At 45.0% G+C, this 24397-nt stretch overlaps 1 long non-coding RNA gene across 2 annotated transcripts; it reads left to right on the top strand.

Moving 5' to 3' along the window:
- The first annotated feature begins 599 nt into the window (after positions 1-599).
- Positions 600-24085, top strand: LOC115479745. 2 transcript variants are annotated; one of them, XR_003943748.1, is made up of 4 exons: positions 600-695; positions 12671-12674; positions 18693-18698; positions 24074-24085. It is a non-coding gene; the product is annotated as an uncharacterized LOC115479745 (long non-coding RNA). The 2 variants fall into 2 exon arrangements; XR_003943749.1 differs by lacking the exons at positions 18693-18698; positions 24074-24085 and adding an exon at positions 19301-19312.
- The last annotated feature ends 312 nt before the right edge of the window (positions 24086-24397 follow it).

The raw sequence follows: 24397 nt of genomic DNA on the forward strand, positions 1-24397 counted from the left end.
CTTTGGGGGTCATAAATATTGAATCTCAATTGTCAGAGCCTCTTAGGGTCTGTTGATGCTTTGGGCTTTCTGCAGCCAGGAGAATCAGCTACAACACCTGTTCTAGTGAGGTTGGACATAATCCCTTTGATTCTGTAAAGGTCGCCCAAATTTGGGTATGATCCTGAGCTGCATGTATAACTAAGGCCCCAATGCTCAGAGGTAAACACGGGTGCTAGAGGCCATTAGCATCAGACTAGCGCCTGCGTTTACCAGCGTACAATGCACAAAAGACTCTAACACAGGAAACAATGAGTGCAGGCAGGAACAGCGCAAATGGGATGCAAATTGTGATAAGGAAGAGGCTATCCTACTCTGGTTAGGCCCCTAGAGGGCGCTGTTCCCCTAAAATGTCCAGGGAGAAGGGCTGGGTGAGTCACTAAAGGGAGCCAGTAAGGGGATGTATAGCTGGAGGTCGCTAGGACCGGGGAGAGTCCTGGGGGTGGAAACAGGTGCAGCAGGTTATGGGCTGGGTCCTGTTTGGCCATTAACCACTTAATACCCCACCTGAGTTGTGAGGGAGAGAGGAGAGCTAGCCGCTGCAGAAGAGAGCTGGTAGCTGAAGCAGGAAGATCCCCATGGAAAGTACTGGCTGAGCCCTATGGCCTGGTGGTGAACTGTGTGTTACAAAGAAGGACTGAGTTAATATGGTTGGGGTAAGAAGGCCCTAGAGTATCAAGTATAAGAACTGTGTGCTACAAGGAAGGACTGTGTGTCCAGGACTGAGTTAGTACTGAGCCCGGATGCCTGTGTGGGAGGGCTCAGGGGGAAGAAATCTGTTGGGTATTGAACTGTGCAAGAAGAAATGTTTAAGCTGGAAGATTGCACTGAGTAGGAAGAAATGGTTAAGCTGGAAGAACTGTTTAAGCTTGTGAAAGTGTTTTAAGCTAAAAGAAGTGTGCCCCAGAGGCTGGAATAAAGATTTGTATGAGAAAATCCTGTTGATGAGACCTGACTATGTTTGCCTTTTTGAGAACCAGGTCACCCCGAGTAGAAAGGGGTAGTAGACTAATTTGCATAAAATCTGCATACTGAGAACCCGCTCACCCTGAGTGAAAGAGGGACCTGGGATCCTGAGGTGGGAGCGTCATCTTCACAAAATTTAAGCAGAAATTACGTATACAAGGCCATCTCCTATTCCCTTCGGATGATCAGAAAACAGCACACCTCACAAGAGTGCTCTTACGTCAGCTTGGAGTTAGCGTTAGGGTTTCTGAAGAAGGGCGAAGTGGAGAAGCGGTGGTGTTGAGCAGTCAAGAAGCGGAGACTCAGCGGAAAGCACAGAGGAGAAACCGTGGTGGCCACTCACCAGTTCTCTGTCCACTTCTGAGGACTCATACTGTGTAGCATGATATGAGTTTAATTGTCAGAATTATTGAAATATGTAGCAGGATATCAGTTTATTTTGCTGGATCAGATACCAATATAAAAATACAGCTTTAAAGATTTATAGAGACAGAAGCAGATCAACTGGTCTGGTTTTTCACCTCCCCCTTTTCCCCCTTAACAAAAGACCATTCAGACACAAATAAGAAACCTGCTTCAAAGAGTTCCTCTCCCCCTCCCACCTGAAAGACTGATCAAAAGCCTGCCTGAGTGTGGATATAAACACAATAAAAGTTCAAAGACAACAGCAGACAGAAAGACTGGAGATGTGTGAAACCCCACCTATTAAAGACAAAAGACTCAGAATGAAACATAAACAGGAAGCCTTTTGCTACAATAAACCATTTGTCAGCAGACCATGATTCTTTGCAAATTACCCAGGATTCAGTGCACCCTAGGACCATGATTCTTTGCAAATTACTCAGGACTCGGTGCTCCTAGAGACAATATAAAAACAAGGGGCACGCTCCTATTCAGACTGCACTTTGCTCTGCTCTTCCCTTCTCTTCCCCTCCTCCACCAATGGCTGCTGTAAGAATTCCTGCACTCCTGCGATCTTCTGCAACAAAGATTTGTAAGTTAATTTACGATTCAACCTGTTATCTTGTTTAAGCAAATTTCTCCTGTACCAAGATCCTTCTAAAAGATACCTCTCGCTTGTAACATGATTATATTACCTGTATTGTAAATAAACCCTTTTTGAAGCTAAAATATATGGTCTTTTCTGTTCTGAGCACATGCTTTTAAATCTTGCAGTGCAGGTTAATGTAATTCAACAGAGATAATATTTAATTCCCCTTTATTCTTGCAATTGTAAATCTTATTACCTTATAGGTAATTGGTGGAGAATAAATTATATATATATATATATATATATATATATATATATATATATATATATATATATATATATATATATATATCTTAAAACTTATAAATACAGCACATGCTGCGACCACATGCTCTGGGTAATTTCCCCTATTCTTAAATATCATATTAGAACTGTAACATTAATTGTAACAACTGCAGCTGGGGGGAGGGGGGTAGAGGGGCAGACACTTTCTGTCCCGGTCTTGGAAAACAGAGGGAAAGTGGTGGTGGTGTTGGTGCTGCTCTTCTTCCACTCCTCCTGTCCCGAGAGTCACATCCTTTTGCTGCTGTGCTGGGAGGTGGGGTTTGCCCCACTCTAAGTAGCAGTCCAGAGGTGCAGGTTGACGTGGCTGGCCACAGCTCCTGCAAGCAAATAGGGCAGCGCACAAGCTCGGGGGCTCCAGGATTCAGGGCCACTGAGAGACTAGGCCGGGCCTGGAGCAAGGCCGCTCCCCCCACCGCTGCAGCCCCCCGTCTCACCTGCCTGCCTCCTCGGCTCCGGGCCCCCTGCATTCAAAGCGGCAGTCGCAGATCGCCTCTCTTCAGTTCTGGCCTCGCCTTCCCTCCCTGTGTCCCGTCCTCGTCTGATGTAACTTCCGGTTTCCGTGAGGGCGGGACACAGGAAGGGAAGGCGAGGCCAGAACTGAAGAGAGGCGATCTGCGACTGCCGCTTTGAATGCAGGGGGCCCGGAGCCGAGGAGGCAGGCAGGTGAGACCGGGGACTGCAGCACCCGTGGCCTGTCCCCAGCGCCAGGCCCCCCCTTCCCCTGCACCACTATCCGGGCCCAGAACACAGTTCAACTAGGCATATGCATGAGAGCTGTGCTTACCGCACAGCTCGTGTGCATGTGCTGGGCACGTTCCCCCCCCCCCCCCCCTCCTTATTTCCCAAAGCTCAGCACTAACAGTGTGCATAAATTTGCATTCCATAAGCGTTAAGCATTGGGGAGTTCCTTTTCAGCACTGTTGTGGAGTTATTTTAGTTTTGGGCATCCGGTCCTAAAATAGTTAATGAGCCATTAACACTCAATTATTGACATTACATGGCACAGATTTGGAGTTGTGTGTGCACCTGCCTATGCATGATTTATAAAGAAGCACGTCTATATCTTGCTTGCAACCCGAAAGGAGGCGTGGCCATGGGTGGGTCAGGGGTGTTCCCAAATGTTATGCGCAGTATTACTCAATTTTAGGGAGGTGCCAGGATTTACAAGAGGTTTCAGTTGATGTAAGTCCCTCACGCCCAAAGTTGGATGTAGGAACCTGTGTTAAGCGCTATTCTATAAAGCGCGCTCAGCCGGAGTGCTCTGTGTAAAATAGCGCTGAGCACGAATTTTGCCAGTGCTTTTTTTTTTGTGCTATTTACTGAGTCTGGTGGCTACATCAGTTCATGAAGTAGTGGGCAAAACTTACACGGACCCTGGGGGATGTGGAACAAAAAAACAAGATTTGTCCATGTAATTCCCAAAGTTGTCTGGATAAATCTTGTGAAGATTTGACTCTTTGGCACAGGGAAGGAAGGGACTTCCTTTTTAACCTAGCTGTAAGACTTTGTTTTTCCATAGTCTTATGTGTATAAGGGCACTTTTTTCTTTTTGTAATGATGTTTGGCAGCTAATGGTTTCCAAAACATTAAAATTTCACAATCAAGTATTCCCTGGTGATCAAATTTAAATCATATAGCTGCAGTGGTCTGCTAAGAATCATGAAAAATGGCAACGAAAATACTGGAACACTCTCATTTTTTGCTCGTCTATTCCCTAAAGGATAAGGGATTTTAAGAAAAGTTGGAGAGAATTGGAAAAATAAAATGGGAATCTTGTCATTGGAATTTAACTGCATGAGGAGGAACATATGTTCTACTGTAAATACATTTGTGGCCAAGTATCTACGAAAAAAATATCAGTACGACCGCCCTGTATAGTTTGCATGCAAACTAATCCTAAAAATGATCTTAAGTGGAGACTTGGAAATACTTTTAAAACAAATAGGAGGAAATATTTTTTCACTCAACAAATAGTTAAGCTCTGGAACACTTTGCCAGAGGATGCAGTAACAGACAAGTTCCGGGAGGAAAAGTCCATAGTCTGCTATTGAGACAGACATCGAGAAGCAACTGCTTGCCTTGGGATTGGTAGCATGGGATCTTGTTACTCTTTGAGATTCTGAATGGAATCTTGCTACTGTTTAGGGTTCCGGAATCTTGCTATTCTTTGGGGTTCTACATGGAATGTTGCCACTCTTTGAGATTCTGCATGGAATCTTGTCACTCTTTAAGATTCCAGAACCTTGCTATTCTTTGGGGATCTACATGGAATGTTGCTACGATTTGGGTTTCTGCCAGGTACTTGTGACCTGGATTAGCCACTGTTGGAAACACGATACTGGGCTAAATGGACCATTGGTCTGACCCAGCCAAAGTCCTCTTCTCGACCATGTAGAGTTGCTGACCCCCCCCCTTCCCACCGCGTACCTTTGCTGGAGGGGGACCCCAACCCCCACCAGACGAAGTCCTCTTCTTGACCATGCGGCGTTGCCGAATGATCTGATCAAGTTTGAATCTGTTTCTGTGCTTGCGTCTGACATCCTGCACGTACAACGTGCAGGACGTCAGATGCACGCACAGAAACTTGATCAGATCATTCAGCAAGCAACGCCGTGCAGCCGAGAAGAGGACTTCGGCTGGCAGGGGTTGGGGTCCCCCATCAGCAAAGGTACGCGGCGGGGGAGGGTTGGCGGCGGGAAGGGGGGGGTCGAGAGGGTCGCGGCAGGGGGATCCAGGGCCAAATCTATGGGGGCCCATGCCCCCGTGGCCCCATGATAGCTACGCCCCTGGTCCTATTATTAGGTTTTAATTTGCTGTCCAAGTACAAGGGGGTACTTGAGAGAGAGACTGGGTGAAGGCATGGGGGGCACCAGAGAGAGAGAGAGAGAGCGGGTGAAGTATCTTGTGTTGCAACAGGGAGCTGCAACACAACATACTTCTATTCGCTGATGAGGTTGTTTTCAAGTTTACCTCATTTATCGTATTCATGTTTATATTTGGTCAATTTTACTATCGTTAGGCTGTTAACAAAACTGTAAGTTTTATGTTAAACTCTACCTGCTGTACACCGCCTTGGGTGAATCTCTTCATAAAGGTGCTTAATAAATCCCAATAAATAAATACATACGTCATCAAGGTTAGGTGCTTTGGGGAAGGAAGGAAAAGCTGAGGGGATAGGCATGGCAGGGGGTGAGATCCTCAAAGTCAGCAAGATAGAGAAAGAAAATGTGACTGCTAGTGACAGGGAAGGGAGAAGACAGAATATGCCTGCGGGGGACAAGGCAGGGAGAAAGAAATTAAGATAAATGTATGTAGTACCCCATGGAATGGTTATTACTACAGTGATAGAGTTCTCCAGAGCCCTGGGGTGGGGGGGGGGGGGTGGTCCCTGCTAGAGGGCTGGAGTGGTAGGATGTCCCTGGGTGGGAGGAGGCCCAGTTCATGGGGAGTGGTATTGAAACAGAGTGCAGGGGGAAAGAGTTGGCCTTGTAGAGAATGACAAGGGGAGAGGAGTTGCAAAGGGGGTAAAGCTTGGAAATATGCCCATAGAGGGGTCGTCTTTGGTTGCCTGATGGTCTCCTGCCAAGAGACCAGGAGGAGAAAAGGGGAATCCTAAGCGAGGAGTGTGATCACTGGCTGTGAAGGAGGGTTGCGACTCCGGAAAGTGGAAACCGGGAGATTGTGTGTGCTACGCATGGGCAGAGGAGAGACCCAGCCTGGGAGTAGGGGATTGTGGAGGCAGGGAGAGCTCAGTCCCAGGACCAGGGTAGAACCGGGGGAGGAGGGGAGAGGTCACCGTTAGAAGAGGGTCTGAGCCCACGGAGATTAGATTTGTGCTGAGAGCAAGAGAAACAGCCACTGAGAATAGCACTGCCCTACAGGATAGGCATAGGTGGGTGAACTGTAGATATGTACATATTTGGTGGCCATGAGGTATTCATATGAACTTTAATGCATTACCACTTTATCTATTATTCCGAATGTGATCTCTTTATACCTGTTTGCTTAATTTTATTTTGTCATTCATGTTCTCTGTGTAATACCACTTACATCTCTCACTCTGGAATGGCGATTGCCATGATGGAACAATGTAAGACACATTGAGCCTGCAAATGGGTGGGAAAATGTGGGATACAAATGCAACAAATAAATAAATAAAAATCCCTGTAAATATACTTAGAGGAAGAGTGGTATAGGAGTTCCCCCGAGGAACACCAGAAGGTTTGGATCCAAGTTGGAGTTTATGTGCTGTTTGACCTGCTTAGTGAAGGGTTGAAGTACTGTCTGTTGCAGAGTTGGAAGAAGTAAATGGTTTGAGTTAGCATAAGCTGTGACTACAGTATATCGTTGAACACGAGGGTGCAAGTGTCTCCCAAACCCCCAGAATCGCTATTCAAGGACCATAGACCCACTCCCAAGCTCGACTGGAGGCGAACTGGAATGGATGAGCGAGGTGAGAGTGGCCCGAAAATAAGCTGAACTGAACTAATCTGCTTTGTGGGCCTGTGGCCGGAGCTAGCACACGAGTGAGACCCAAGTTACATGTATTTTACTGGGATATGGAGAGAGAGAGAAAAAAAAGACAAGAGTTACAAATGAATAGTAACAACAGTGACATGGAATTACAGTTTACAGAGTCAAAGAGGTCAATAAGAAGGATAATTCCCAGGTCCTGGTCCATATTATTCCGGAATCCCAATTAGTAGCAACATTCCATGTAGAACTCCAAATACTACTACTACTATTTAACATTTCTAGAGCGCTACAAAGTGTACGCAGCGCTGTACAAACACAGAAGAAAGACAGTCCCTGCTCAAAGAGCTTACAATCTAATAGACAAAAAGTAAAGCATTTAAATTGAAAATATTTAAGCAGTCAAGCACAAGAGAACAGTCACAGAAGGACAGAAGATGTTGAAGGGTGGTCAGTGTGATTAGGTGTAACTCTGGTTGGAGTAGTGGGAGAAGGTGATAGAAGAATAGAAATGGGTGAGGTAAAGTAATGAGTGGGTTGATAGGGAGGTTATATAAGACATGTCACTCTAGGGGTGGGTGGGTAGAGGGGTAGGGTGGGTGGAAGCAGGAGAAGGTATTCTCTGCAGCCTATCTGTGAGATGGAAAATGCTCTCTGAAGCTGCTGCTATAAGTTGTTAGTTTTCTCTCCCTGAAAGAGATCCAAGCCACACCCACCTGATCAGACCACACTTCTTGCCTTATTGTATACTGCACAGCATATTTTACTGCTGTAGCTGCTATTTCTCCCCTTTCTTCCAAGACTTTCCAAAAAGAAAGAGCAGGAAAAACTCCTCATTCTTTTTGGAAAGTCTTTGATTTTCTCTGTTAGTTTTGGGAAATGTGCCACTCTGATGTCTTTCTATTTTCCGCTCTCAGGACAAATCACTCCTATCTGTACCCTTCTCCACCACCGCTAACTCCAGACTCCGCCCCTTCTGCCTCGCATCACCTTATGCCTGGAACAGACTTCCCGAGCCCATACGCCATGCGCCCCCTCCCTGCCCATTTTCAAGTCCTTACTCAAAGCCCATCTCTTCTCCCTTGCTTTTGGCGCCTAACCACCTTCCCCATTCATGATACCTACACTGACTACTTAGTTTGTTACCTTTAGATTGTAAGCTCTCTTGAGCAGGGACTGTCCTTCCCCATTTTTAAACTTGTACAGCGCTGCGTAACCCTGGTAGCGCTATAGAAATACTAAGTAGTAGTAGTAGTAGCACAGTGCAGTAAGAAATGCCTTTCCGATTCTATTTCTCCAGTATTGCAATGCAAGCAGAGTCTGAGTTCTTGGGGTTTCCAGTTCAGCTCAGAGAAAGACACAGAATGTGACTGCTGGCAACAGTGAGAGAGAAAGAAAGAGATGGGACTACTAGGGTGGGGGAGGGACAGAATTTGAATGCTTGGGACAGGAGAGGGAAAGACAGGGAGGGAGAGAGATAGACTGTGACTGCTAAGGATGGTTGATGTAGGGAGGAAGAGAGAGAATGTGGTTGCATGAGTCCACTAGTATTAGGGGGGGGGGGGGGGGAGAGGAGAGTATAATAGCTGGGGTGAAAGCAGAGGAGAAAACTATTTATATGAGTGTCCCAATTCACAAATTATTTTGCACAATATTAAAAAGTAGCATGTCACTGTTTTGCTAAATTAAGAAACAGTCCAGCCCTGATTGTGGGAATCCAGGTGGAAAAGGTCTTTAACCGAGTCTCCTGGCCGTTTCTTCTGTGGACACTTGGAAAGGTTGGGATAACTGGGAGAGTTATGTCCTGGGTTAAAACTATTTATACCAACCCCTTGGCCAGCTTGCAAATCAACGGTTCCTATACAGAATGTTTTGATTGGCAAAGGGGACTTGGCAGGGTGTGCGTTATCCCTTCTGTTTTCCCTTGGCGATGGAGCCCCTTTGCACAAATGCTTCACCAACAAGAGGGTCTTCAGGCTATAAACGACAGGGATAAGGTTCTTTTCACATTAACTAACTCCCAAACATCCCTGTCATTGGTGAAGGAGATATTGAGGGAATATAGAGCTCTTTTCAGGTTTAAAACTAATATGGCCAAGTTGGAAATACTGATGTTCCTACTGCAGATAGGATATATATTCATAACATAGTAACATAGTAGATGACGGCAGAAAAAGACCTGCACAGTCCATCCAGTCTGCCCAACAAGATAACTCATATTTGCTGCTTTTTGTGTATACCCTACTTTGATTTATACCTGTGCTCTTCAGGGCACAGACCGTATAAGTCTGCCCAGCATTATCCCCGCCTCCCAACCACCAGCCCCTCCTCCCAACCACCAGCTCTGGCACAGACTGTATAAGTCTGCTCAGCACTATCCCTGCCTCCCAACCACCAGTCCGCCTCCCGATCTTGACTAAGCTCTTAAGCTGCAAAGAACCTGAGGTACTAAGGAGTTAGTATAATGACATTCAGAGAAATTTTATGGGACTATCTCACTTTCATAGAAACAGTTTGTAAAGAACTTGAAGGATGGTGTTCTGTCTCTGTTTGCATGGAGGCAGGGAATTGGGTTGTGCCCTTGAGCTACAAATCCTTGTAATCCTGTAGTTCCCTGTGATAGGCTCTTTCAGAGCACATGTTCAGTTTCCTGTGTGTGATGGGGCTCTTTCTATTGGTTAGTCTTGTTCTCTAAGCTTGCTGGGCATGTAGCCCCCCCCCCCCCCCCCGGTCTCTCTCCACCAACTCTGTAAAGTCAATCTGCAGCATGTTTCCTCTGTGAACTGAAACTGCTTATTCTGTTATATGCAGTGGCGTACCAAGGGGGGGAGGTGGGGGCGGTCCGCCCCGGGTGCACGCCGCTGGGGGGGGGGTGCCACGCACCTGTCGGCTCTTCGTTTTCATGCTCCCTCTGCCCCGGAACAGGTTACTTCCTGTTCCGGGGCAGAGGGAGCATGGAAACAAAGAGCCGACAGGCGCGCGGCACCCCCCCCAGCGGCGGGCACCCGGGGGGGTCCTTTCGCCAGGGGGTCACGCTGCACCCGGAGGGTTATTTCGCCGGGGGGGGGGGGGTGGTCACGCTGTTCCGGGGGGGGGGGGGGCGCTGCACCCGTGGGGGCGGGGCACATCGGCGATCTGCCCCGGGTGTCAGCGCCCCTAGGAACGCCACTGGTTGTATGATCCCTTCAAGCTACTATGACTCTATCAAGATTTCACCAATCTAAAGTACAAACAGCATTACTACTCAATGTGTTCTATAATCAGGTTTAAACTAACTGTCAAGCCTAGTATAAGCAATACCTTGCAAGCACAGAACAGATGTGAAACTTTGAATATTTCATGGCTAGGGAGGCTCCATGCCTAAGTTACCTAAGTTGCTTTTTTAAATTTATGGCTCTCCCTATCCTCCTATCAGAAGCCTTTTTCCACACTCTACAAAGAAAAAGGTTTTTTTTGCTATATCTGGAAGCGTAAGCCCCCTAAAATGGCTAGACAAGTACTTTATCAACCTAGAGTGAAAGGCAGAATGGCAGTGTCTAATTTTAGACTCTACTACAAGGTGGGCCCAGCTCAACATTCTTTTGGGCTGGCAAAAAAAAAAAAAAATTAAAGTTGGGTTTGGCAAGCTCAACATTTATTAGGGATGCCGCTTCTTTTGGGTAGTCCCTTGGCCTTTCTGTGCCTGAACTTAAGACATTGTGGTGGGTAGCCCATCCGTTCTTAAACCATGCAATTTGGATTTGGTTGCAAATATGACAGAAACTTTTTAAACGAAGCCAACACCCACAGAAGGTGATCTCTCCACAGGAGAACGGAAAGTCAAATGTACAACCAGTGGATCCAAAAAAGTCCTCTCACAAATGGTGTTTCCCAAACAAGGGGCCAGATGCACTAAACCTAAAGAGCCCACAACTTGCGTTTTAAACTGGTTCCAGCCAGTTTAAAACGCAAGTAGTTTACCGGGGGGGCATGCACTAAGGGCATTTTCCCTGCCACAGTAGCAGGCAACGAAAACAGAATGCAAATTATTCAAAAGCTATTATAATGAGATGCACTACCGTTTTTCCGATTCCCTTACCGTAGGAACCCTAACGGGAGGTCTGCACCTCTCGTTAGGGCTCCTGTGAGGGAATCGGAAAGGAAAAGGGCCCCCCAAAAAAAGGTAAAAAAGAAAAAAAAAAGCGGGGAGTGCATGTGAGGGGCGTCCTTTATGGAAGTACTCTCCCTGCGCTTGTGAGAGACGTCTTTTTTTTTTCGCCGGTTTTCTCTCTGCCGTTTTTCCCCCTTCTATTTTGTCTTCGCCGCGCCACTTACCCCTCCACAGCAAACTTTTTCTATTTTCCTGGTTGCCGGAGAATCAGGACATCCCTTTCGATTATGCACCTCTTCCTGGTCTCTTAGCCAATCAGAGCGCGTTTCGCTGACAACAGCCAGCTAAATCTGCTTTGATTGGCTGAAGAGACCAGGAAGAGGTGCATAATCGAAAGGGACGTCCTGATTCTCCGACTGGCAACCGAGGAAAATAGTGAATGCAACTGAGCTACAACGAGTAGCTCATTTGCATTCCCTATCGTTGATGCATTCGCGTTCCCTACCGATTCGCTATGGAATCGGTAGGGAACGGGAATTACCGATGACTTTAGTGCATCTGGCTCAAGGTCTTTATTAAAACAAATAAAATGACCCGACACGAGTCGTGTTTCGGCCACAAGGGCCTGCCTCAGGGGTCTATAGACCTTTTGTGCAAAACGAATAATAAAACAAATGACTCACGGTCAATTTGTATAAAATGGTATCTCACAAATCCACACTAATGCTCCTCTCTTCCTGATTTGACGTTATGTCAATACTCTTTTGGCATCTCTGATAGAGCTGTTTTTCTAAATTAATCAAGGTGATCTCCTATGTATGAAATTTTAGTTCATCTCAGCACATATCCAATATTATCAATTAAACATGTGAGTAAAGGATTGTTGTATAGCCCCTGAAGCAGCCCTGTCGGGCGAAACACGGCCTGTGTCGGGCTATTTATGTATATATAACTTCAGGTTTTAATAATAAATTAGTTTTATTTTTGCGATCTGCTTCGTTTGTTTAATTGTGATTTACACCTTTAGAGCAAATAAATATGGCTTCCCTTTTCCTTGAGAAAGAGAAGGAAAGGGGTACTATCCATGCTGTTTTGTCCCCTAGCACTTGACTGATCAACCTCCTTACCACTAATGAATAAGCATAACCACTGCAATCTCTATGTCGAATATGGTCTCTCCATAGTTGATGACCTAAAGAATGATACAACCCAATTTCGTACTCAGGAACGTTCATGTATTACTATAATTTATTCTTCCAATTTCTTAGTCAGGAACTTTCATGTATTACCATAATTTATTCTTCCTTGACATATATATGCACATGATATATACCATGATCTGTTCACGTATGTTATGTTACATGTATGTTACCATGTATGTATGCAACTTAACACATTACCATTTGTAATTCTGTTACCCGGAAATGGCAACCGCCATTACAGCAAATGTAAGCCACATTGAGCCTGCAAATTGGTGGGAAAATGTGGGATATAAATGCTACAAATAAAATAAAAGAAAAAAGAAAGCATTTTTTCATGAAGTACTTTCCTGAGAACTTTCAGGTTGTGGTGAGTGAATAATTATTATGTTGCCATGTTTAGAAATGTTCAAGCTATAGAGTTATTGGCAAGTGGTTTTTTTTTTTTTTTTTAAATCACCTTGGAGGGAATCTGTCATATCCTTAATGGAAAATGTGGTAGCCTGCTGGGGGGGGGGGGACATTGTGAGTTCTGATCTCTTTTAGTGCTTTTATATAAAGTGCCAGGGTTGTTTGACAAAGTCAGATTGTTGAGTTAGTTGACACCCCCTACCCTGTATCTCATTTTCTTCTATACTTGAGCAAATACAAACCAGCTACAAGCTTTTGAATTAGGTTAAAATGTGTGGGTGGGGAGGTTGGGGGGAGGGGCAGCCACTTGCCCAGTTATCAGCATTTCCGTAGGTTTATTGATGGTTTTTTTTTTTCCGTTTGACAGTTGTAGGATGTTTGATAAGTTGGGAGCAGTTTTTGCCTTGCAGTCAGGTTAGATCTAAAATTTGATAAACCTGACCCCACTATGAACTGTTTCCCCATGCCTGCTAAAACTTTTGCTGGTTTTCGCACTTCACATCCACATCCATACTTTTCTCTGGCTCTTGGTCCTACATACTGCAGTCTCCTCTCCTTGGGCCCTATGTACATGGGAGAGTCGCATATACCTAGATTTTTCCTCACAGATGCACCAGAGAAAACCCTCTTGCTGCGCCTGACGCAATGAAAAATAGTCATACACATGAACCAATCTTAATATCCAGCTGGATAAACTTGCACTTTGCTGTGTAGGCATCTTTTGTTGCTGAGGACACGCTTGGTGGTCCCTCCTGCAATATACAGAGGCCTCTGTGTTCAGATGCCTTTTACTCCTTCTATGTCCATAGCTAACCTCTTTTGAAAATCAGGCCTTGAGTGAGCAAGTTCACAAAGACCCTTTTGTATTTTTGTCATACTTGCTGTTAGTCTTTAAACTCATTTGAACTGGATCTAACAAATTTTGCTCTAGTGTTTCGGCTTGAGCAACTTTGTTAAGGAAAGAGAACGAGAAATTAAAAAAAACCAAAAAAAAACCCCTCAACGTTACTTGCTTCTGTTTTTCCAATTTCCTGCTGCAATTCTGAGGTGATCTATAGGCATCTTGAGCCAAAGTGTTTGGCTAAGCTTAAAGATCTCAGATGACATGGACAGTCGTGAGCTTCGAATGAGGAACATGTGAGCTAACATTCACCGGGTTTGTGCGCAGGAGATAATTCTATAAAGTAAGCGTTAACGTTGATGTGTCGATTACACATGGAAATGCCTCTGTGTACATAACTCTCCCCGTATGCTCCAAATGGCAGATGACGTTTAATGTGGAGAAATGCAGAGTGATGCACATTGAGAAGAACAATCCGTCGTAGTTACCTGATGCTAGGGTCCACCTTGGGGGTCGGCAACCAAGAATAAGATCTAGGTGTCGTCGTAGATAATACACTGAAATCTTCTGCCCAGTGTGCGGCAGCGGCCAAAAAAGCAAACAGGATGCTACGAATTATTAGAAAAGGGATGTTAAATAAAACTGAGAATATAATAATGCCTCTATCCAGTGGCGTACCAAGGGGGGGGGGGCGGTTCACCCCGGGTGCACGCCGCTGGGGGGGTGCCGCGCGCCTGTCAGCTCTTCGTTTTCATGCTCCCTCTGCCCCGGAACAGGTTACTTCCTGTTCCGGGGCAGAGGGAGCAAGGAAACGAAGAGCCGACAGGCGCGTGGCACCCCCCCCCAAAGCGGCGTGCACCCAGGGGGGGTCTTTTGCCGGGGGGTTGCGTTGCACCCGGAGGTTATTTCGCTGGGGGGGGGGGTCACGCTGTTTGGGGGGGGGCGCTGCACCCGGGGGGCGGGCCGCATCGGCAATCCGCCCCGGGTGTCAGCGCCCCTAGGAACGCCACTGCCTCTATCACTCCATGGAGCGACCTCACTAGCCTATTGCATTCAGTTCTGGTCGCCGTATCTCAAAAAAGATATAGCGGAATTAGAAAAGGTTCAAAGAAGAGCGACTAAAATGATAAAAGGGGATGTAACTCCTCCCGTATGAGGAAAGGCTAAAGGGGTTAGGGCTCTTCAGCTTGGAAAAGACACAGCTCAGGCAACAGTAATACTAGACTAAAGCAGGGGGACTGAGGCTGCCACTATGAGGCAGAAATGCCTAGGGATTGCTCCCCTCCCCCCCCCCCCCCCCCCCACCTATCAAGGAGATATCTGGTAGGTGCCAGGGTGGGGTGTGATCAGTGTCGTGTGGGGGTGGGAGGTTTCAAAAGGAATTGCCAGGCCAAAGAGGGATTGAGAGGTGGGAGTATTTTTTAGAAAGCAGGGTCCCATTTAAGTCATTCACCAGGAGCATCGGACTGTGTATTAATTGAGGTGTAATCTTTCCATGAATAACGTAGCTTGTGAGGTTGAATGCAAGCATTGCTCATATTACATAATAATGAGCTGTTTTGCATGCGTTTGTTTTCTTTGTAGGTTGTGGTAAAATAATAATAATAGTAATTCTATGTGAAGTTGAATCACATACAATGAATGGGTGTTATTGCCATAGCACAGCCTAATGAATAAAGCCCAAAACATGACCATAACTTTTAGGGGCCCTTTTACTAAAGCTTAGCACATGCCAAATGCTAAGAAGCTTCTTAGCATGTAACACACGCTAAACTTTAGTAAAAGGGTTTCCCACATTTGTAATTTTATACTTTGTTAAAGTAAGAGGCATACATACAAAGGACAAATGTCCTGAATGGAAAACACAATCATTTGCAAAAAAAGTGCTAAAATTTAGGGGGAAAAAAAGTCAGAAGATCCACAGAGCTTTCTTTCAGAGGGTTTCTTGCAGTTTTTCATGAATTTGTTTCCTCTTCCCGAAGATCTAGGGTATTTATTTTCAGATCAAAAAGACCAGGGCTTTTTTTGAGGGGGTACTGAGTACCGGCACCTTTTCCATTGTCTGCTAAAATTGACCCATGGTCCCCAAGTTTTAATGAAAGAGCTCAGACTTTACACACCAATTCTGCCTTGTCATAGATTCTGTGACTGGTTGCTGGGGGGCCTGGCTATTGTAGGGTGTGTCCTTTAGTGATCACCCCACCCCAAAGGGTGGCCCTGGCATTTGAGTACAGTCACCTTTTTCACTAGAAAAAACACACTGACTATAGTAGACTTATATGGGTCCATCTTCAAGCAAGTTTTTTTTGTTGTTATTAAGTCCACTTTTAGTTAAGTGTTGTGCCTGAGACTTTGTTCTTCTAATTAAAGGATTTTTTTTTCCTGGTTAGAACATAAGCATCGCCATACTGGGACAGACTGAAGGTCCATCAAGCCCGGTATCTTGTTTCCAACAGTGGCCAATCCAGGACAAAAGTACCTGGCAAGATCCCGGGACAGTAAAACAGATTTTATGCTGCTAATACTAGAAATAAGCAGTGAATTTTCCCAAGTCCGTCTTAATAATGGTTTATGGACTTTTCTTTTAGGAAATTATCCAAACATTTTTTAAACCCTGCTAGGCTAACTGCTTTTACCACATTCTCTGGCAGTGAATGCCAGAGTTTAATTATATATTGAGTGACAAAATATTTTCTCCAGTTTGTTTTAAATGTACTACTTTGTAGCTTAATTGCGTGCCCCCTAGTCCTAGTAGTTTTGGAAAGAGTAAACAAGCAATTCATGTCTATCCGTTCCACTCCACTCAATATTTTATATACCTCTATCATATCTCCCCATAGCCATCTCTTCTCTAAGCTGCCCTAGCCGCTTTAGCCTTTCCTCGTAGGGAAGTTGTCCCCTTTATCATTTTCATCGCCCTTCTCTGTACCGTTTCACATTCCACAATATCTTGTTTGGTTCATCTGTTCTGGTCATTTCCACTGTTTTTTTTTTCTTTGACAGTGATTAGTGCCCATATTCCAATTCATTTACATCTTTTGGCTAATTTTCTAGGAGGGAAGGATCAGTTGGTAGACGTACCTGAATAGTTATATGTAAACCACCTTGATTTGCGCTTCAAAAGAGGCAGTATATCTAGTGGTTAGAGTGGTGGACTTTGGTCCTGGGGAACTGGGTTCGATTCCCACTTCAGGCACAGGCAGCTCCTTGTGACTCTGGGCAAGTCACTTAACCCTTCATTGCCCCATGTAAGCTGCATTGAGCCTGCCATGAGTGGGAAAGCGCAGGGTACAAATGTAACAAAAATAAAATAGATACTATTGGAGATTCTACATGGAATGTTGCTACTATTGGAGAATCTACATGGAATGTTGCTATTCCACTAGCAACATTCCATGTAGAAGGCTGCGCAGGCTTCTGTTTCTGTGAGTCTGACGTCCGTGCAGGACGTCAGACTCACAGAAGCAGAAGCCTGCGCGGCCACATTGGTGATCTGCAAGGGCCGACTTCTACATGGAATGTTGCTAGTGGAATAGCAACATTCCATGTAGAATCTCAAATAGTAGCAACAATGGAGGAGTGGCCTAGTGGTTAGAGTGGTGGACTCTGGTCCTGGGGAACTTCAGGCACAGGCAGCTCCTTGTGACTCTGGGCAAGTCACTTAACCCTCCATTGCCCCATGTAAGCCGCATTGAGCCTGCCATGAGTGGGAAAGCGTGGGGTACAAATGTAACAAAAATAAAATAGATACTATTGGAGATTCTACATGGAATGTTGCTAGTGGAATAGCAACATTCCATGTAGAATCTCAAATAGTAGCAACAGTGGAGGAGTGGCCTAGTGGTTAGAGTGGTGGACTCTGGTCCTGAGGAACTGAGTTTGATTCCCACTTCAGGCACAGGCAGCTCCTTGTGACTCTGGGCAAGTCACTTAACCCTCCATTGCCCCAGATACAAATAAGTACCTGTATATAATATGTGAGCCACATTGAACCTGCCATGAGTGGGAAAGTGCGGGGTAGAAATGTAATAAAAAATAAATTGAGAAACTTAAATTTTATAAATGGACCCCGTTGTATGCCTGTATGTTCTATTGCAGTGTGAGGCCTGCAGTTTGTCAGGTTGGATATCTTTCTCGCTTTTTTACATATGATGCCTGGCAGGGGACCAGCTGTCCTGAACCCTAAGACAAAAATACTCCTGCAAATCCTCCTCGTAAAAATACCGATCATATTCCCAAAACATATCTCAGATAGCTTCCAGTGAGGACACAGTAGCTAAAATAAGTTCTGTGAGCTCAGAGACCTCTGATTGCATGTGGTTGTTTTTTGCAATCTCCGTGTTTCTATAACGGACACCATGCAAGATCGAAATGAATGCATTTCAAAAATGAAACACAGTAGTTATTTTTTAATGTAGTACTGCACAAAACCTCTCTAGCTATTTAAGGTACCTAGCCACTAAAGTGTAGTAAGGCAAATATGCTTAGAGATAAGCAAAACACTTGTGTTATCTGTTGATTCTTTTACCAAGAGAAAAATCTGGAAAGCGCGGGGTACAAATGTAAGAAAAACAAAATAAATAAATATAAGATAAAAATGAGCTGCATCACCTGCAAAGACCCACAAAGCAACTCAAAAAGAATAACACAAATTGTGCTAAAGTTCGTAAGCTGAGCTATTTAAGAGGTATTGCTTTCCCTAGGAGCATCAGTACCCTAGTGGACGGGTGGATCCCATTCTCTATTTCTGTGGATAACACTCTCATCCTTCCTGTCTCATCAGCTCCTAACCTTGGGGACATCTTCGACTCTTCCCTCTCCTTCTCCCCACATATTCAACAGACTGCTAAAACCTGTCATTTCTTCCTCTATAATATCAGCAAAATTCGCCCTTTCCATTCTGAGCACACTACCAGAACCCTCATCCACACTCTTATCACCTCTCGCTTAGACTATTGCAACTTGCTTCTTACAGGTCTCCCACTTAGCCATCTCTCTTCTCTTCAATCTGTTCAAAATTCTGCTGCACGACTAATACTCCGCCAGGGTCGTTATGCTCATATTAGCCCTCTCCTCCAGTCACTTCACTGGCTTCCTATCCGTTTCCGCATATTTATTTGTTACATTTGTATCCCACATTTTCCCACCTTTTGCAAGCTCAATGTGGCTTACATATAAACGTTAACAGTGTTAGCCGATTACGGTTTGAACAAATACATAGTATGAATGAATACAAAGTGATATTGTGGTATAATGAGGTATATGTATGGTAGGAGACAGTTGGGGGGAACTTAGAGAGGAAAAGGGGGAAGAAAAGTCAGGTAATGTCCGTTGCAGTCTTTGGTTCAAACTCCTCTTATTGACCTATAAGTGCCTTCACTCTGCAGCTCCTCAGTACCTCTCCACTCTCATCTCTCCCTACATTCCTCCCCGGGAACTCCGTTCACTGGGTAAATCTCTCTTATCTGCACCCTTCTCATCCACCACTAACTCCAGACTCCGTTCCTTTTATCTTGCTGCACCATATGCCTGGAATAGACTTCCTTAACCAGTATGTTCACTTGTCATTTAGATTGTAAGCTCTTTGAGCAGGGACTGTCCTTTATGTTAAATTGTACAGCACTGCGTAACCCTAGTAGCGCTTTAGAAATGTTAAGTAGTAGTAGTAGTAGTAGTAGTATGTCAAGCTCCATCTCTGGCCGTCTTCAAATCTAAGCTAAAAGCCCACCTTTTTGATGCTGCTTTTAACTCCTAACCCTTATTCACTTGTTCAGAACCCTTATTTTATCATCCTCACTTTAATATTCCCTTATCTCTTGTTTGTCCTGTTTGTTTGTCCTAATTAGATTGTAAGCTCTGTTGAGCAGGGATTGTCTCTTTATGGTCAGGTGTACAGCGCTGCATACGTCTAGTAGCGCTATAGAAATGATACGCAGTAGTAGTAGTCTTTGGGATTCTGGAATCTTGCTACTCTTTGGGGTTCCGGAATCTTGTTACTCTTTGTCCTTATCTCTTATTTGTTCTGTTTGTCTGTCCTAATTAGATTGTAAGCTCTGTCGAGCAGGGACTGTCTCTTCATGTTGAAGTGTACAGCGCTGCGTACATCTAGTAGCGCTATAGAAATGATAAGTAGTAGTACTAGTCTTGGGATTCCGGAATCTTGCCACTCTTTAGGATTCTGCACGGAATCTTGCTACTCTTTGTCCTTATCCCTTATTTGTCTGTCTGTCCTAATTAGATTGTAAGCTCTGTCGAGCAGGGACTGTCTCTTCATGTTCAAGTGTACAGCGCTGCATACGTCTAGTAGCGCTATAGAAATGATAAGTAGTAGTAATAGTATTTTTAGTTTATGACATTTGAAATTAACACAATCTACTATAAGAGTGTACAAACATTTCCATTATAATATCTTTATTTATTTATTTATTTATTGTTTGCATTTGTATCCCACATTTTCCCACCTCTTTGCGGGCTCAGTGTGGCTTACAATAAGATATGAATAATGAGAATACAATGAGAATATAATGAGAATCTCAACAATAAGACTCAAAAACAAATAAGAAAGAATTGTCATCAAGCTTTTAACAAATTTAATTGCCCTTAACTCGACCCTCAACCCTATTTGCCCAAAGCTCGTCAACCACAATACCCCCCCCCCATGATATATCCCCCTCACCCATCCCTCCCTATTAGCTCCTCCCTCGGTGGCCCTCTGGGCGTAGGCTCTGATAGCCTCCTGGGCCCCTTTCCTTTAACAAACTCACTACACTACCTCCCCGCTCCTGGGACATTTTTAAAGGGACCGGAGTGTTAAAAAAAAAAAGTCTTCTTTCCTTATCCCCCTATTTACTAAGCTGCGCGGCAATGCCGACACAGCTCATTCAAAGTTGGCATTAGCGCATGGCAGCAGCTAGCGCGGCTTAGTAAACAGGGGGGATAATTTTAAAAGACCATGGGGAGATAACTAACTGGATAAATCTAGACTATCAGCAAAGCTGTCAGGACTTTATCCTGTTGGCGATCTGGTTAGCAGTTTGACTAACCTGCTTATAATCGAAAGAGAAAAACGCCTATATTTCGACCCAAATCAGGAGATAGACGTTTATCTCACAAAAACGAAGAAATCGGTATAATCGAACGCCGATTTTAGACGTTTTCAACTGCACTCCGTGGCGGATGCAGACAAAGTTGACAGGGGTGTGTCGGAGGCGTGGTGAAGGCGGGACTGGGGCATGGTTATCGGCCGAGGAGAGATGGGCGTCCTCGGCCGATAATCGAAAAAAGAAAGGCATTTTTAACGAGAATTTAGTGCATTTTTGCTGGACCCTTTTTTTTCACGAGTAAGTCCCAAAAAAGTGCCCTAAATGACCAGATGACCACTACAGGGAATCGGGAATCACCTCCCCTGACTCCCCCAGTGGGCACTAACCCCCTCCCACCAAAAAAAAGAAGTTTAAAAACTTTTTTTTCCAGCCTGTATGCGAGCCTCAAATGTGATACCCAGCTCCATCACAGCAGTTTGCCGGTCACTGGAGCAGTTGTTAGTGGATGCAGTGGACTTCAGGCAGGTGGACCCAGGCCCATCCCCCCCCTACCTGTTACACTTGTGGTGCGTAATACTGAGCCCTCCAAACCCCCCAAAACCCACTATACCCACATGTAGGTGCCCCCCCTTCACCCCATCGGGCTATGGTAATGGGGTAGACTTGTGGGTTTTGGGGGGGATTTGGGGGGCTCAGTACACAAGGGAAAGCTGCTATGCCCTTGGGAGCTCGTTTATGGTTTTTCTTTGATTTGTAAAAGTGCCCCCTAAGGTGCCCGGTTGGTGTCCTGGCATGTGAGGGGGACCAGTGCACTACGACTCCTGGCCCCTCCCACGAACAAATGCCTTGGATGTATTCGTTTTTGAGCTGGGCGTTTTCGGTTTCCATTATCGCTGAAAAACAAAAGCGCCCAGCTCAAAAACGAACACATCCAAGGCATTTGCCCCGCACAACCCGTATTTTCGGGAAAAAATATGAACGTCCATTTTTATCGAAAATACGGTTTGTCCCGCCCCTTCACGTACCCGTTATCAGAGATAAACGTCCATTGAGATAGGCGTTTTCGTTCGATTATGCCCCTCCATGGCAGCTAACTGGATTATACTTTTGGTGTACACTGAAACCGAGTAGTCAACGCCAGCCACTATCTCAATACTACCCAAAGCCGTGAAAACAACATATGACCACCTAAAATTCCGGAAATCACTAAAAACCAACCTGTTCAAAAAAGCATATCACACCGACCCAACTTAAATGCCGACACTTTGCAACACAACGAAACCAAAGCTCGTATGGGCACATATGCTTAGACGAGATTGGGTGGCAAAGCCGGTGGCGGGAGACGGAGATGGTGCTGGGCAGACTTATACGGTCTGTGCCAGAGCCGGTGGTGGGAGGCGGGACTGGTGGTTTGGAGGCGGGGATAGTGCTGGGCAGACTTATACGGTCTGTGCCAGAACCAGTGGTGGGAGGCGGGGCTGGTGGTTGGGAGGCGGGGCTAGTGCTGGGCAGACTTGTACGGTCTGTGCCCTGAAAAGACAGGTACAAATCAAGGTAAGGTATACACAAAAAGTAGCACATGTGAGTTTATCTTGTAGGGCAGACTGGATGGACCGTGCAGGTCTTTTTCTGCCGTCATCTACTATGTTACTATATGAACTATCCCTCTCTACGATCCTCTTCCTCTCTACAGTTCCCTGTATGTCTGTTACACTTGAATCTTATTCTACCAAAACATTAATGTATTTGTTCATACTGGAATTGGCGATCACCTTTCCGGTACCATGTAAGCCACATTGAGCCTGCAAATAGGTGGGAAAATGTGGGATACAAACGTAACAAATAAATAAACTGTGGAGTAAAAAACACATGAAAAGAGATGTGCAACTCCCAACAGCCTTTATTAATGAGACCTGACACGGCCACCGTGTTTTGGAATCCTGGAGGCTGGGTCAGGAGTCAAAGTTTTAGGCTGATGTAAATGAACCTTCAGATATGTACTAAAACAAAACAACCACTGGAACCAGAAATAGGGTAAAGTATAGAAAGCTATGATGAAATGTGTCATATGGCACTCCAAACCGCGGGAGACTGGTTCATACCAGTGGCGTTCCTTGGTCGGCTGGCACCCGGGGCGGATCACTGCTACGCACCTCCCCCCCCCGGATGCAGCGTCGTCCCCCCTCCCCCGGGTACAGCGTCAGGAGTCAGGTGACAGGAAGTATTATGTATAAGTAGGGTAAAAAAAAAAACAACCTACGGCCATCTTGTAGTGATCGAGGGATCCAGTCAGGAGGGAGCAGTTGGCATTTTAAGGTATGTTGGATTAAGATCTTTTTATTAATGCATTAGTGAAATAGTGAGTTTTCTAGCATTTTAATATAATGCATCTTTTTAGGGGATTTCCTTGATACAGACTGGTGGGTGAAAAATATCCTATATAATAAAACGCACCTCCAACGTTCTGAAGCCGAGAAAGTGAAGCCTTCAAGCCTTGAAGCATTCCTGCAACGTTCCGGAACTACGGCTTCAGAACGTTGGAGGTGTGTTTTACTGTATAGGATGTGCTCGGTGCTTTTCTGTAGCACACGGGGAGAATTTAATATATGCTGATTAAAGCGGAGGAGTGGCTGGAGGGGGGGCAGGGGAGATAGGACAATCGCTGGGTGGCTGGAGGGGGGGCAGGGGAGAGAGGAGAATCGCTGGGTGGCTGGAGGGGGGGCAGGAAACAGAGGAGACTCGCTGGGTGGCTGGAGGGGGGACAGAGGAGACACACTCACACTCACACTCACATTCACTCTCTCTCTCTCACACACAGTCAATCTCACACATACTCTCTCAAACATACACACTCCGAGGAAAACCTTGCTAGCGCCCGTTTCATTTGTCTCAGAAACGGGCCTGTTTTACTAGTTGGATATATTTCCCTGACCAACTAAGATGTTAAAAATCTTCATTATAAGATGAGTGCTGTTTGTTTGTTGTTTTACATAAAAGTGAAAGTAAAAGTTATATTTGTTATGAAAAAATGTAGTAGAGATAAGAAATATGTAAATAATTAAGGAATGTAGGGGACCTGTGACAAGGCGGGTGTGTAAAGCTTAAGGGCAATGAAGTATTGAGCCTTTGAGTGACATTCCTGAGGTCTTATGGTAAAATAGAGAGAGAAGAGCTGGTTTAAGTACAGAGACATTTTATAATATGGACATTCCTATTCTTCCACAGTGAGGTCCCTGTCCCTTGTTTTTCCCAGAAGGCAAAAGTTTTTCCCATTCATAATTTGGACATTTCAGTTTGTAAAATGGATGATTATGCTGGATATCACCAGCATATGGGCTTCCATTTCTCATGTACTTTAGAACAGGCTGTAGATTTTGCAGATCCCTGTTCTAAAATATTAGTAGCACCAGTGATGTACCGAGCTGGACTTCCTTATTCTGAGTTGGACGTCTTTCTAAAATAGCGTTCTACATCACTTTGTTCAGCGAAAAGGAAAGGCTTAAACTCCAAAACATGAATCAGATATAGATAAAAAAAAGAACTGGGGACAAAGGAGCCTCTGAGGGACCCTACGTTCTTGAGATGTAGTGTATCACATTACAGGAACCTTCCCACTTCTGGAAAATTTCCTTTTTTTTACAACATAGAGACCAAAATATTTTGTTGGAGTTGTAGTGATTGCCTCATACCATAAAGAAAATATACTGGTTCTTTGTGAAACCAAATTATCTTCCTTTTTTCATTCCTTTCCTTAGGGCCAACATTCCTACTGGTGATCTCAATACTGAACTGTATTGAAAGTAATCTAAAGGAAGATAAATATCATACAGAAATAAATAAGCTTTTCCGGGGCTTCTATTGGTCCATTTTGGTCCAATAGAAGCTTTTCTGGGGCGGAGTTGACATCGGGGGCAGGGTTAATGACATCAGAGGTGACGCCAGGGGCGGGGTTGATGACGGAGGTGGGTTTGATGACGGAGACGGGGTTGATGATGTTGG

The sequence above is a fragment of the Microcaecilia unicolor genome, chromosome 11, assembly GCF_901765095.1.
Source record: "Microcaecilia unicolor chromosome 11, aMicUni1.1, whole genome shotgun sequence".
Classification (NCBI taxonomy): domain Eukaryota; kingdom Metazoa; phylum Chordata; class Amphibia; order Gymnophiona; family Siphonopidae; genus Microcaecilia; species Microcaecilia unicolor.